Source organism: Callithrix jacchus, chromosome 2, assembly GCF_049354715.1.
Source record: "Callithrix jacchus isolate 240 chromosome 2, calJac240_pri, whole genome shotgun sequence".
Lineage (NCBI taxonomy): Eukaryota > Metazoa > Chordata > Mammalia > Primates > Cebidae > Callithrix > Callithrix jacchus.
The window spans coordinates 131,789,721-131,804,834 of NC_133503.1; positions in this window are offsets into that span (position 1 = coordinate 131,789,721).

A 15,114-nucleotide genomic window follows, 5' to 3' on the forward strand; every position below is an offset into this window, starting at 1 on the left:
AGCTAATTTTTTGTATTTTTAGTAGAGACAGGGTTTTATCATGCTGGCCAGGCTGATCTTGAATTCCTGACCTCAAATGATCCACCTGCCTTAGTCTCCCAAAGTGCAGGGATTATAGGCGTGAGCCACTGCACCCAGCCCTACTAAGTTATTTTAATTCATTAGTATTACTTCTTTCAAATGTATTTGTATTTAATTCTAATTTATAAGACTTAAAGCAACAAGTATTATTTGGGGATGAAACAGTAAGTCTAGAGATTTTTGGTGCTTTTGGGTTCAATACATTTGTTTCTTTTCTTTTGAGACAAAGTCTCACTCTATCACCCAGGCTGGAGTGTGGAGTGCAGGGATGGGATCTCTGGCATACTATGACATTGGCCTCCAGGGAGATCAGCGATTCTTGTGCCTCAGCCTCCTGAGTAGCTGGGACTACAGGCACATGCCACCACATCCAGATAATTTTTATATTTTTTAGTAGAGACAGGGTTTCACCATGTTGGCCAGGCTGGTCTGGAACTCCTGATCTCAAGCAATCTACCCACCTTGGCCTCCCAAAGTGCTGGGATTAGAAAACATTATTTCAAATACTGTTGATGATATTTGCTTTAACTGCTTGAAGCAGTTAAAAGACTGAATGAACATTAAGCAAGTCAGATTACTACGATCCAATCCAGTCACTCTTTTTTTTTTTTTTGAGACAGAGTCTTTCTCTGTCACCCAGGCTGAAGTGAAGTGGCACGATCTTGCTTCATTGCAGCCTCTGCCTCCTGGGCTCAAGTGATCTTCTCACCTCAGCTTCCCAAATAGCTGTGACTACAGGCACGGACTACCATGTTCGGCTAATTTTTGTATTTTTAGTAGAGACCGGATTTTACCATGTTGCCCAGTCTGGTCTCAAACTGTTGGACTCAAGCGCCCTGCCTGCATCAGCCTCTGAAAGTGCTGGGATTACAGATGTGAGCTGCTGTGCCTGGCCCCAGTCACTCCTTTAATGTATCCTTGTTCACAAAAGTATCCACACAACACACTTCTTCCTTGGTTACACTTTAGCCTTGTGCTGCTGTTTGAACAGCACAATTTATTACTCTGTATGTGTTCACTTATAAACCAAAGGGGACAGATTTATTCATACTCTTGCAAGATTTGCCAAGCTTTATGCTGGACAGGCATTAGGCCTCACCATTATGCATTCTGTTATATGCTCCGTCTTACGTCAGGCTCCATGCAGTGTTCCACTGCTAAAAGATTCAAACTGTTTAGAACCATGGCCAACTCAGCATTAGAGATGGTTGTTATGTTAAGAGTTCTGATATGAAAAAGACTACACATTCAAACTGTGATAATTTAGGAATAGTTTAATGAAAGGACTAGAAACAAAAATGTGAGATGAGCATAAAGTTATCCTGAGCATTTTTCAGTTCCAGAATCAACGAACCAAACTCAGTAAGACACAGCTTATTTCATAATGGAAAATTTGATGAGTGCTTGTTTGCTTTTTTAAACCTCGTGATCACAAATAGTACTGTTATATCCTCTTTTAGGCTCTATATTTTTCAGCAGAGTGTTAATATTTTTATTCTATTTTGCTGTGACTCTCTCCTTGTCAATTTTCATTAATAGTATTAGAGGAAATGGGCTACTAAAAGCTGTATCTATATAAGTAGATAGCAAACTTACAGGAAGATGAAGGTGTCCTAGACACATTAAAGATGCAGAAGTAGAAGTGGGACATCTGGAATAACTGGTCCTTGAGCACATAGGCCTAAGGTGAGTGGAAGGAAAGAATGAGCAAGGAGACAAGAAGGTGGTAAATAGCTCAAGGTACACTTCTAAATGTTTTTGAACACAAGAAACAGATGGTTTTATTGACTTACCAAATCTTCATAGTCACTAAGCATGGTTAGTAGATGTTTTTCTCTTCGCCAACTTGGGAGGTCATCAGGGGCTTTATGAGTAAAATTTTAGTATGCAGTATTTCTTTACTTTTATAGGCTTTAAACCTCTGAAATGTGGTATGGGTGGAGAGAAGGTACTCTTTGAAATGAGAATAATAAAATCTGGGATTTGAGAGATCTTCCACTAATAAAAGAATCTAATTTACAACATTCTTACCATATAACTTTCCAGTCATTTAAAGGAGGCCAGTGCTAAGGAACTCAGTGTTTCCTTAGGCATCGTTTCAACTTTTTGCCTGCTCAGTCATTATAAAGCATTTTCTTCTACGAGCAGAGATACGTTTTTACAGCTTCTGCCTATGGGTTCTGGAGAAGACAAAAAGTAATATTTTCCCTCACCCATTGCCAAGTTAATGACTGAGGTACATATAACAAGAGACAGATTAACAATAGAAAAACACACTAATTCATTTAATAAAAATTTTATGTAACATGAGAGCCTTCAGAAATGAAGACCCAAACAAAAGGAAAAATCTGTGTATTTTTATACTTAGGTTTGACGAAGAGTGGACAGTCATCAGAGATATGATTGGACAAAGAGAGTATGACCTAATAGTCATAAACTAAGGGAAATTTAGCAAGAGCAGTTTGTTCAGATTCTTCTTGATATCTGTGAGTCTTCAAAAATAAGGATGTTTCTTTCCTCTGAGTATAAAGAAGCTACCTTTGTAATGAATATTTTATGACCAGCTTTGGGCAGAGGAGAAGGACCAGTCAGAGTCCTTTCTGTTCTGCTATTTTCTCAAATGCCAAAGTGCCATATTTTGGAGTTCATGTTCTCCCCATCAGTTCTCCTTCTGCCATTTGGATGGGCTTATCATAGTCTTCTCCCTCTTCTATATGAAAAGCTCTCCTGATAGTCTTCTTTCTCTTTCTTCTAGCTTTCTTTTATTCTGGGGAAATAATCAGCAACAATAATAAAGAGATGTGCATAACATTTTATTGTCACACTGTGAGCTAGACACTGGGCTAGATGTTTTATACATTCCATTGCCAATCTTTACAAAAACATTACAAGATCAGCATTTTCACACCCATTTTATAGATGAGAAAGGTCTTGAAACTTCTAAGTGGCTGAGCTGGGATTAGAAAACAGATCTGAGGCCAGGCATGGTGGCTCAAGCCTGTAATCCCAGCAGTTTGGGAGGTTGAGGCAGGTGGATCACCTGAAGTCAGGAGTTCAAGACCACCCTGACCAACATGGTGATACCCTGTCTCTACTAAAAATTAAAATAAAAATAGCCCAAGGTGGTGGCACGTGCTTGTAATCCCAGCTACTGGGGAGGCTGAGGCAGGAGAATTACTTGAACGATTGTCAGGAGAAGGAGGTTGGTGTGAACCAAAATTGGAGGTTGCAGTGAGCTGAGGTTGCAGTGAGCTGAGATCGTGCTACTGCACTCCAGCCTGGGCAATAAGAGTGGAAACTCCATCTCAAAAAAAAAAAGAAAGAAAAGAAAAGAAAAGAAAACAGATTTGAATTCAATGGCACATTCTTTTCCCCAGTCTCAGTTCCTTCATTTCTCAGATGTCCTAAGCATCCTGGCCACTCTCTGGGTTAGTTTCTCAAACTGATGATTTAAAAAATCTGGGTGGGGTATGGTGGCTCAAGCCTGTTATCCCAGCACTCTGCGGGGCTGAGGCAGGAGAATCACTTGAGCTGAGGAGTTTGAGACCAGCCTGGCAACATGTCAAAATCCTGTTTCTATGAAAAATACAAAAATCAGCTGAGTGTGGTGATACATGCCTGTGGTCCCAGCTACTTAGGAGGCTGAGTGGGGAGAATAGCTTGTGGCTGGGAGGTGGAGGCTGCAGTGAGCTGAGCTGTGATTGCACCTCCGGACCCCAGCCTGAGTGACAGAGCAAGACCCTGGCTCTAAAACTAAAACAAAACAAAATTCTGGTTGAGGAGGATCATCATTGTTGTTATTAAAGAACAAAAAGAAAAAAATGTATTTGAAAAGTAGTGTGCTAAACAAAATGAGAAAAGTTTCTATACTTTAGCACTTCCCAGAGCTTTGGACATGCTAAGGGCATTCATTGTGAAGCTCTAGGAGGAATATAGAAGACTCAGGGTATTCTAATCCTATTTAACTCCAAGACTTTTTCTTTTCTTTTCTTTCTTTTTTTTTTTTTTAATATCTCCAGAGCTCTCCTATATGATCCAAGACTTTTTTTGGGGTACAATTATGGTCACCAATATTCACTTTGGTGGGCACTGCTCTGAATTTATTTTTATCAGTATTGTTTTGATAATGTGGTATCCTAAACAGAACATGATATCTTTCATGTGACTGACCAATAAAATAAAACCCTATCATAAAATGTAATTTCAGCTTTATGAAAACACCAATAGCTGAGATAATTATTTACCTCTTTTTTTTTTTTTTAACTTCTTAGTACCAGGAACCTCCATACATAGCCACCCTCTATTCTGATATTGGGGAAAACAAAAAACAAAAAAAACGCATATGACATAAATAGGTCCTAAGACTTTTTGAGCACCAACATTTTTAAGGAAATGTAACATTTCCTGATCAAATGTAACATTCTTTTTAAACAGCCCACTTTATAGTTGGGAGAGATAATAGAGATGTGGAATTAATTTTTAAAATGCCAAATTAAGATTTGGTGGCATGATGCCAGGAAATTCTCTTTCCCTTTGTTTTAACTCTGAACAAAGGTGAAAGATTTTATCATTTAGCTCCCACTGGTTTAAATTCAATTTGTTTAGGTCTTATATAGGCTTGTCTTTGTGATTAGATTTTACATAATCGCTGAACCAAGATCCCCAAATAGCAGACTACAATGCTCAACTTCCTGAAGACTATAGCTCTTCTTTAACATGTATTATTTTAAAAATGTTATTCCTTATGTATTTAAATCTTCTTCTTTATTTAGCCATTTGTGTCTCGATATGTTGCCCAGGCTGATCTTGAACTCCTGGCTTCAACCAATCCTCCCACCTTGGCCTCTGGAATTAGGGGTGTGCACCACCATGCCCGACCTGAATCTTCCAAGAATTGAACAGAAAACTCTAGTTTGAGGTGTTTTAAAAATTAATGACACAAAACGGAATCTTAGAAGATGAGAATTTTTTAGTATTAAACTGTATTGAAGGAAGAACAATGGACTATGATTCAACAGATTTTATAGGAACAACACCAACAAGAGTCATCAGGAAACTATTTCTTAGACGCTGCTTCTCAACCCAGGAGATTTATGATCCTGAGTTGTTCAATGACAAAAGACACCATTCATCTTGTACAAAATGGGGCACTGACTGTTGAATTTGACCTAAGCCTGGTAATCCTGGAAAAAGGTTAAAGTTAAGAAATTCTCCTACCGGCTGGGCAGAGTGGCTCACGCCTGTAATCCCAGCACTTTGGGAGGCCGAGGCTGGTGGATCACCTGAGTTCAGTAGCTTGAGACCAGCCTTGCCAACATGGTGAAACCCTGCCTCTACTAAAAATACAAAAATTAGCTGGATGTGGTGGCACATGCTTGTGGTCCCAGCTACCCAGGAGGCTGAGTCAGGAGGATTGCTTGAATCCAGGAGGTAGAGGTTGCAGTGAGCCAAGATCGTGCCACTGCGCTCCAGCCTGGGTAACAGAGCGAGACTGTCTCAAAAAAAAAAAAAACAAAAAACCTTGCCCCTAGGATTTTGATAAGATTCACTGATGTCCCTCTTGTTTGCCTTTGACAAGATATATAGCTGTATAAAGAAAGTCTTGTTTAAGGTTTGAATCTAGAGGCAACACCTCACTATCAATCCAGGCCCTCTTCAACCTGGGAAAATTGCATTACAGCTGGGCATGGTAGCTCATGCCTGTAATCACACACTTTGGGAGGCTGAGGCAGGAGAATTGCTGGAGCCCAGAACTTGGAGACCAGCCTGGGCAACACAGTGAGAACACATCTGAACAAAAATTTAAAAATTACTTGGGTGTAGTGGCACTTGCCTGTGGTTCCAGCTGCTGGGAAGCTGAGGTGGGAGGACTGATTGAGCCCAAGTGGTTGAGGCTGCAGTGAGCCACATTTGTACAGGTGGACTCCAGCCTGGGTAACAGAGTGAGACCTTGTCTCTTTTTTTTTGTTTGTTTTTTGAGACAGTCTTGATCTGTCCCAGGCTGGAGTGCAGTGCCGTGATCTTGGCTCACTGCAACCTCCACTTCCACGGTTCCCATTCTCTGCCTGATAGATTAGCAGAACTGCTTATGTCCATGGAGTCAAAATTGGAACAGAGTGCTAGCTAATTCAACTTTGGCTAAGTTTCTTCCCTTCTCCCAGGCTCCTAAATTTTGGCTGGCCCTCAGCCTAAGCCAGTTTACAGACCCTCCCTAAAAGCTGGGAGACCCAGAGTAGGCTCACCTCAGGGTAAAACATTCTCCGATCTACTTAACCAGTCATGTTACCCCCACCCTTTAATCCCACTTCTCCAGGCCTGGTTCTTTCTAGCCTTGTTTACTCCTCTCTAAAAAAAGAAAATCCCTTTTTGCCTAACCTTTCAGACACTTGCAGATGTTCTTGTCAGAGAGTTCTCCCTGTTATTATCTTTCTTGCATTAACACCCGCCACTTGCATTAATTCTTTAAATTATCTCCTTATCTTAATCAGATTTTTTCTTTTTTTTTTTTTGAGGTGGGGTTTCAGCATGTTGGCCAGGTTGGTCTCCAACTGCTGACCTCAGGTGATCCGCCTGCCTCGGCCTCCCAAAGTGCTGGTATTACAAGTGCGAGCCACCGCGCCCGGCCAGCTTTGTTTTCTATTTGTCACTCACAACTGTTTTATTCCCTTGAAAGCAATGAGTTAGGTGGACACAGATAGCATTTTAATGGAAACTTGAGAATACCAGAAGAAATTGTTTCAAAGATTTGTTTATGGTGGTAACATTAATATTGCATTAAAAAATAATAATAAAAAAAAAAAGGCCAGGCACAGTGGCTCACACCTGTAATCCCAGCACTTTGGGAGGCCAAGGTGGGCAGATCACTTGAGGTCAGGAATTCGAGACCAGTCTGGCCAACATAGTAAAACCCCATTTCTACTAAAAATACAAAATTTAGCCAGGCATGGTGGCTCTCACCTGTAGTCCTAACTACTTGGGAGGCTGAGGCAGGATAATTGCTTGAACCCAGGAGATGGTGGTTTTGTTTTTTAATTTTTGGTAGAGATGAGATCTTGCTATGTTGCCCAGGTTGGTCTCAAACTCCTGACCTCAAGCAATCCTCCCTCCTTGGCCTCCCAAAGTACTGGGATTATAGATATAAGCCACCACTGCTGGCCTACTGGCATGTTTATACATAGGAAGTTTTTTATATATGAAGTTCAATAAAATTTCAGGCCAGGAGGCTGAGGCAGGGGGAACTCTTGAGCCTAGGAGTTCAAGGTTGCAGTGAACTATGATCTCACAATTGCATTCCAGCCTAGGTAACAGAGCAAGACCCTGTTTCTAAACAATTTTTTTTCTTTTTTTACTTTTGTTCCAAGAACTATAAAATAATTTTTTTAAGTAAAAAAATATAACATTTTACTGTATTTTTCTGGTTATTATTAATTTGATTTCATGGTTGTTACTAAAAGTAATTGTATGAAAAAATAGGGATTTAAACATAATTAATTCTAGATATCATATAAACTAGGTATGCCATTGATCATGCCCTGAAAAATTAGCAATAATCCCCTATTGTCATTAACATTCACCCAACTGACATTTTTTTAGACTTTAGATTTTGCAAAACTTGGTCAGATTCAGGAGGAGGGAAGAGGATATTAGGTATTTCTACTATCTTAACTTCTAGAAAGCTTAGAACAAGAGTGAAGAAACAGAATTGCTAAACATTAGTAATATGATAATAACAACAAAACCACCCACAGTGATAATGTATTCAGAGAACACTTCACTTGCTAACTGGTCTAGCAGAAAATGAATCACAACACTTTTGCAGAATTTATAGCCTCTTCCACCTAAAAATAAAGGACATGCGTAATACGGAGGGGAAGGCTCAGGAGGCTGGATCAATCAGGATGGAAGTGGGGGCCCTTAGCTGCTGTCTGCATGCCAGCACAGGTGACCACAAACTCTGCTGACAGCAAGACAATAATTTTAGGAGGTAACAATATTTTCCTTCTGCTATTGCATCAATAATCTCTAAGGTGTGAGAAAAATGAAAAAGCAGTTCCTTTTTTACCCGCTTGAATTGTAGACAGTAACTCTGGAGAACACTGGTTTGTCGAATATTTCTTTCAGTTTATCCTCCTCCTCACCCTCACTGGTAAGTATAGTAGAGTGGAGAAAAGCCTGCAATTTGGGCAGACTCTAATTTTTATTTACTTGGGTAAATTCTTATTTATTTATTTTTGAGCTGGTGTCTCACTCTGTCACCCAGGCTATAGTGCAGTGGCCTATCTTGGCTCACTGCAATCTCCGCCTCCTGGGTTCAAGCAATTCTCTGCCTCAGCCTCCCGAGTAGCTAGGAGTACAGGCACTGGCCACCACGCCAGGCTAATTTTTGTATTTTTAGTAGAGACAGGATTTCACCATCTTGGCCAGGCTGGGTTGACCTCACAATCCACCCATCTTGGCCTCCCAAAGTACTGGGATTATGGGCGTGAGCCACCGCACCTGGCTACTTGGGTAAATCATTTACCTGCCTAGTGCCTCTGGGCCTTCATTTGAAAATAGGGGATAATAAAGTTCTCTCCCTGCTACCATTTATTGAACACTTAGGACACCCAGATTTGTTTGTAAGCATTTTATGTGTATTAACTTGCTGAACCCTCACAACTGATCCTATGAGATCAGAACTATTAGTAATCTCCCTTTACCGAGGAAACTGAAGTTAATTTGTCCAGGTTACTGGTCCCTACCTTCAGAGTTTCTGATGCCCCAGGTCTGATGTGGGGCTCAATCATTGCATACTAACACATTCCCAGGTGATGCTGATGCTGCTGACCCATAATTTCTTTGAGAAAGCTATCGCTCTAAACCAACTTCCTCAACTGACCAGTCTGCTTGTTATGACCCTTCGGTCTCGTCTGTTCTGAATGTTGTTGGCAAATGTGCAGAATGTCCTCAGGAGTGTGAGGCTGACTCATATGGATACTGTGACCTGTATTAGCTGCAGCTGGTGGCTGATTGCAAAATGGAGCAATTAAAGATTAAGACATCAAATCACAGGAAATTAAGATGAAGCACCACCAAGTATAAAACCTATAAAATTGCTAGCATTCCCCTGTTTTTGTCACACACGTGCATCCTGTTTTGCTCTGTTTTCTGTCTGACATAAGACCACACCCAGAACAAACAAAAGACTGTCTCTGCCATCAGAGACTGATAAGGCTCACAGGTAGGCAAGAGAATGGACACATATTCAATAAAATAAGATTCTGGTGCTGAGAATTTTTTAAAAATGATATATTACCTAAATTTTATAAATATCCATACTCTGTAACAGTGGCAGGGTATGAATCTGAATTTCTGTTGCCTCCAAAGAGGGGCTTCTTTATGCCAAAATAATTTTTCTGAACATTTTCTGAGTTAGAACTTCATGTAACTATTTCATATGGATTCATTATTGATTTACATGATATGGCTTCTTTTACTTTTCTTTGTTTTCTTTATTTTTATTTTTATTTTTTTAGAGACGGGGTCTCACTATGTTGCCCAGGCTGGAATGTAGTGGCTATTCACAAGCACGATCCCACTACTGATCAGCATGGAAGTTTTGATCTGCTCCTTTTCCAATCTGGGTGGGTTCACACCTCCTTAGGCAACCAGATGGTCTCTCGCTCCTGGGAGGTGACTATGTTGATACCGAACTTAGTGTGGACACCCGATCGGCATAGCGCACTACAGCCCAGAATTCCTGGGCTCAAGCAATCCGCCAGCCTCAGCCTTCTAAGTAGCTGGGACTACAGGCACACACCACTGCGCCAGGTATGGCTTCTTAGAATAAAATACTGAAGCATATTTTAAGAAAAATACATGAATAGGTTGGTAAGATGAAAACAAAATGAAATTTCATAATGCTAACTAATAATTCATTTAACTTCTTAGAGATGTATCTTTTGGGCCTGGCGCAGTGGCTCACGTCTGTAATCCCAGTAGCTTGGGAGGCTGAGGTGGGTGATTCATCTGAGGTCGGAAGTTTGAGAACAGCCTGACCAAAATGGTTAAACCCCATCTCTACTAAAAATACAAAATTAGCTGGGCGTGGTGGCGCATGCCTGTAATCCCAGCTACTTGAGAGGCTGAGGCAGGAGAATTGCTTGAAACTGGGAGGCAGAGGTTGTGATCAGCCATTGCATTCCAGCCTAGGTAACAAGAGTGAAACTCAGCCAGGCGTGGCGGCTCACGCCTGTAATCCTGGCACTTTGGAAGGCCAAGGTGGGTGAATCACCTGAGGTCAGGAATTCAAGACCAGCCTGGCCATCATGGTGAAACCCCATCTTTAAAAAAAATAAAAAAATAAAAAGAGTGAAACTCCATCAAAAAAATAAGAAAGAAAAAAATGTATATTTTTTATTTTTGCAGATAACAGAACTTTATTAAGATGGAATTACGGCTAGGAGCGGTGGCTCATGCCTGTAATCTTAGCACTTTGGGAGGCCTAGGTGGGGAGATCACCTGAGGTCAGGAGTTCAAGACCAGCCTGGCCAACCTGGTGAAACCCCGTCTCTACTAAAAATACAAAAAAAAAAGCCAAGTGTGGTGGGCACCTGTAGTCTCAGCTACTCAGGAGGCTGAGGCAGGAGAATCACTTGAACCCCGGAGGCGGAGGTTGCAGTGAGTAACAGCACCACCGCGCTCCAGCCTGGGTGACCGAGCGAGACTCCGTCTCAAAAAAAAAAAAAGATAGAATTACTGATAATTACATAGAAGCTACTTGCCTAAGCCAAAACTCATGAGGTTCACATAAACTCACAGTTAAAAAACTAGAAACAAATGTCATATTCAAAACTATAAGGAAATATCCTTGATGCCTAGGTGATGAAGGCTGGGGTGAATGAGTCTGCCCATTTATTTCAAGCTGTTATTATCACCTGTCTTATCTGCAGCTGGTGTCCATTTATTTCAATCTGCTGTGGGCCATGCAGTGGTCTCTTGCATACAAGAAGTCTCATCACAGAGCCGTAGCTGCTCCCAGGCCTTTATTCTTTTCTCCACCTGCTGGCATTGCCTTCTCACTGTTGTTAGGGATCTCCAAGACCAGTCAGCATTTTTGCTCGTCCTCCATTCCCATGTCTGGCTAAGGTTCTGAATTAAACAGCATCAGCAGCACCTAATGTACTTCAGGATCAATAAGCTGCCTTTCTTCTTATACACTCTTTTTAAACATTTAACTTGATTAGCACCAAGTAAAATGAATTCATATAAAGTCGATGAAACCTAGTTGGGTTGATTTGACAAAAATTAGTTTGAAGGCTTTCTTCATGTTACGTGAGGTCACAAAGTTGCATTTCTTATCACAGACTTCCCCAAATGGTTACTTCTTCCCTAATGTTTCCTCTAGAATTAGAACAAGGTGAGTTTTTATTTTTGTTTCTCTATTTTTTTTTTTAATGTGTGGTTTTGTTCTGACATGGAGTCTCACTCTGTTGCCCAGCCTGGAGTTCAGTAGTATGATCTCAGCCAGCTCACTGCAATCTCTGCCTCCAGGGTTCAAGCAGTTCTCCTGCTTCGGCCTCCCAAGTAGCTGGGATTTACCACGCCCAGCTAATTTATTTTTATTTTTATTTTTTTTTGAGAAGGAGCCATCCTATTCAGTCCCTAGATGGGTTTTTTAATTATTATTTTATTTTTTAAAAGAATTCCAAGGGGGATTCTTGGAAACAGTTTTATAAAAAATTCATTCTACTAATCTCTGAGTAGTACTTTTCTGAATCTGTTGTGTCTACTATTCCAAATGACTGCACCGATGCACAGAATTTAGGATGGAATTGATTTAAATAACATTCATCTAAAATTAATCTAAATTTAAATTTAGATTACTCTCCAGGAAGGTGGAATGTAATATTTGCAGCTTCCTGTCTCTGATTTAACCATAATACGGCTCTCAACTCATAAATGTAGTTGCATTTTTAGAAGGCCTATACATTTCAAGTGGTAATTAGTTCTGATAATTTCTCCAATTATTTTTGCGCTGTAGTCAGGAGAACGAAGCATTTGAAACAAATAGTTGTGACTTCGTTGAGAGGTTGAATCACCTCTGAGTCATCAGGTTTATCATTGTTTTGTCTGGCGTGTTTTGCAATTACGTTAATGTATCAACCAACACCTAAAAAACCAGGTACACATAAATGTTTTGTTTATAGCAAAAAATGCTGAAATTTTTCTAAAGACATACAAAAATGCTGACATTCATATAACTTGGAGAACAAATCTTTTACCTCCACCCCCTGACTCTTTGGGCGCGGGGTATAGCACAGGATGTTAATAAGTCCTCATGTTTGCAATCACTCCTTTGCAGAAATTAGCATAGGAGATGAGAGGTGTCTTGCTGCTGAATCTAATGTTGTGTAAAGAAAGAAAAAAAGGCAAAAAAAAAAAAGAAAGAAAAATGACTTTTACACACATACACACAGAAAGAAAGAGAAAAGACTCCAATTTTAGCATTTTGGCTTGGTATGTGTACAAGATAATAAGCTGTGTGCATTTGGAAGCTTGGAACTAGCTCAACAAACAGATGCCTGTATGGCTCAATGTGACATGCAATCTCCACTGTGATCTGCACCTCTGTGCTGATCATCTTGTATTCAGAGGGCTATTTTTACTCTTAATATGCCTTACTAGAAGTACACTATGTTGGGAAATTATTGTTTATCCTTAGAAGAAGGAGTGTGTGTGTGTGTGTGTGTTTCATTTAACACACAGCACCAGGATGCTCTAGAATGCCGGGACAGGACATATCTTCAGATTACACTGACAGAAAGACTGGAGAGCCCTGTCTCTTGGAATACTGACACTCACGCTGGGTTGTCCTGGACTATCTCAGACATTTAATTGCTACCTTATGATTGGACTTGAGAGATTTTTCAAGTTTCCTCAGCAAAACATTTACAAATCATCTCTCAGGGTGAGCTAATTTGTCAGAACTAATGCTACTTATAACAAGAACTAACATTAAATGCTTAATATGGGCCAAGAACAGCTGAGAACAGCAGTGCTGTGCTCCCACTTTGGGAGGCTGAGGTGAGAGGATTACTTGAGCCGAGAAGTTTGAGAACAGCCCTGGCAATGTATCGAGATCCTGTCCCTATAAGAACAACAAAAAAAATTATGGGTTTGTTTGTTTGTTTTGAGTTTCACTCTGTCACCCAGGCTGGAGTGCAGTGGTATGATCATAGCTCACTGCAACCTTGAACCCTGTGGGCTCAAAAGATCCCTGACATCAGCCTCCTGAGTAGCTGGGACTGCAGGCATGTACCAGCATGCCAGGCTAATTTTTAAATTTTTTTTTTTTAAGAGACAAGGTCTTGCTGAGTTACCTAGGCTGGTCATGGACTCCTGGCCTCAAGCCTCATCTCTACAAAAAATAAAAATAAAAAATTAGCTGGGTGTGGTGGTGCATGCCTGTAGTCCTCCTAGCTGATAGAGAGGCTGAGGAGAAAGGATAACTTGAGCCCAAGAGTCTAAGGCTGCAGTGAGCTAGGACTGAGCCACTGTACTCCAGCCTGGGCAACAGAGTGAGACCCTGACTCTTAAAAAAAAAAAAAGTTCCTATTGCGCATGGTTTTTGGGAAAACAAAATGAATGAGTATATATAAGCTCTTTAAAAGAGTGCCCAACACTTAGTAAACACTCAATAAATGTTAGCTTTCAACACTATGGATATCTACTATAGTTTTGGGATCCAACTTTACATAACTGTGAATATTTAAAAATGTCAACACCTTGGATCTTTTTTCTTGGTCTTTCCCAGATTATGAGCCTTAAGAAATTAGAATTCTCTTTCCATTCTGTCTCCACTCCTGCCCAAGCAGGAACTCCCAAGTTTAAGATATTGCCTAGGCAGGGATTCAAACAGGTAAAGGCAAGAGTTTGAGCAAGAGAAGGAGGAAGAGAAACAATAAGCTCAGAAGAAGGGCTGAGTGGGTCAGGACAAGATGGGCATATCAAGGAACCGGTTACATACCAGTATGTATGAGGCTTGTTTCCTGTACACAGAGTCAATGCTGATAATGAGCTTGGGCAGCTGGAGGTGACACTCTGTCAGTGGGCCCCACCCATTCCTCTGTTACAACCTGTTTTATTCTAACACCCTGTCATTCTGATACCCTCTATTTCCCTTCAACACTGGCCATTGCCACCATCTTTATGTTACAAATGTCAAAGGAGGTGTCCTGATGCTACTGCAGAAAGTACCTATCTCTGTTCAGCCTCAGAAGAGGAACTTCATAAATCCAAGACATTGCCAGAGCTAGGCTCATCCTCCTGAAAATGGTGACTGAAATGAGATATGTATATTTTTTAAATAAAGACGGGGGCTGGGCACAGTGGTTCATGCCTGTAATCCCAGCACTTTGGGAGGCTGAGGCAGGTGGATCACTTGAGGTCAGGAGTTTGAGACAAGTCTGGACAAAATGGTGAAACCCTGTCTCTACTAAAAATACAAAAATTAGCGGGGTGTGGTGGCACGAGCCTGTAATCCCAGCTACTCCAGAGGCTGAGGCAGGAAAATTGCTTCAACCCAGGAGGCAGAGGTTGCAGTGAGCCAAGATTGCACCACTGCACTCCAGCCTGGGTGAAAGAGTGAGATTCAGTCTGAAAAAAATAAAAATAAAAATAAAGATGGGGTTTTCCTACATTGCCCCATGGCCTTGAACTGCCAGTCTCAAGTGATCCTTCTGCCTCATCCTCCCTAAGTGTTGGGATATTGATGTAAGCCACTGCTCCCAACCAGATATTTTTTTTTTTTTAAAGATGGTGTTTCACCATATTGGTCATGCTGGTCCCAAACCCCAACCAGATAATTTTTAAGTTGATTACTTTTATTAAAAGCTGACATTTAATTTCATTATTTATTGCTTATTTTTAAAGCTCTCTATAAAACAAAAACTCTTGGGGTTTTCCTTTAAGGTATATTCATGTTCAAATATATCATCATAGACTAAGACATAATTTAAATTATGACATGTTCCATAATTTCAAATATATATA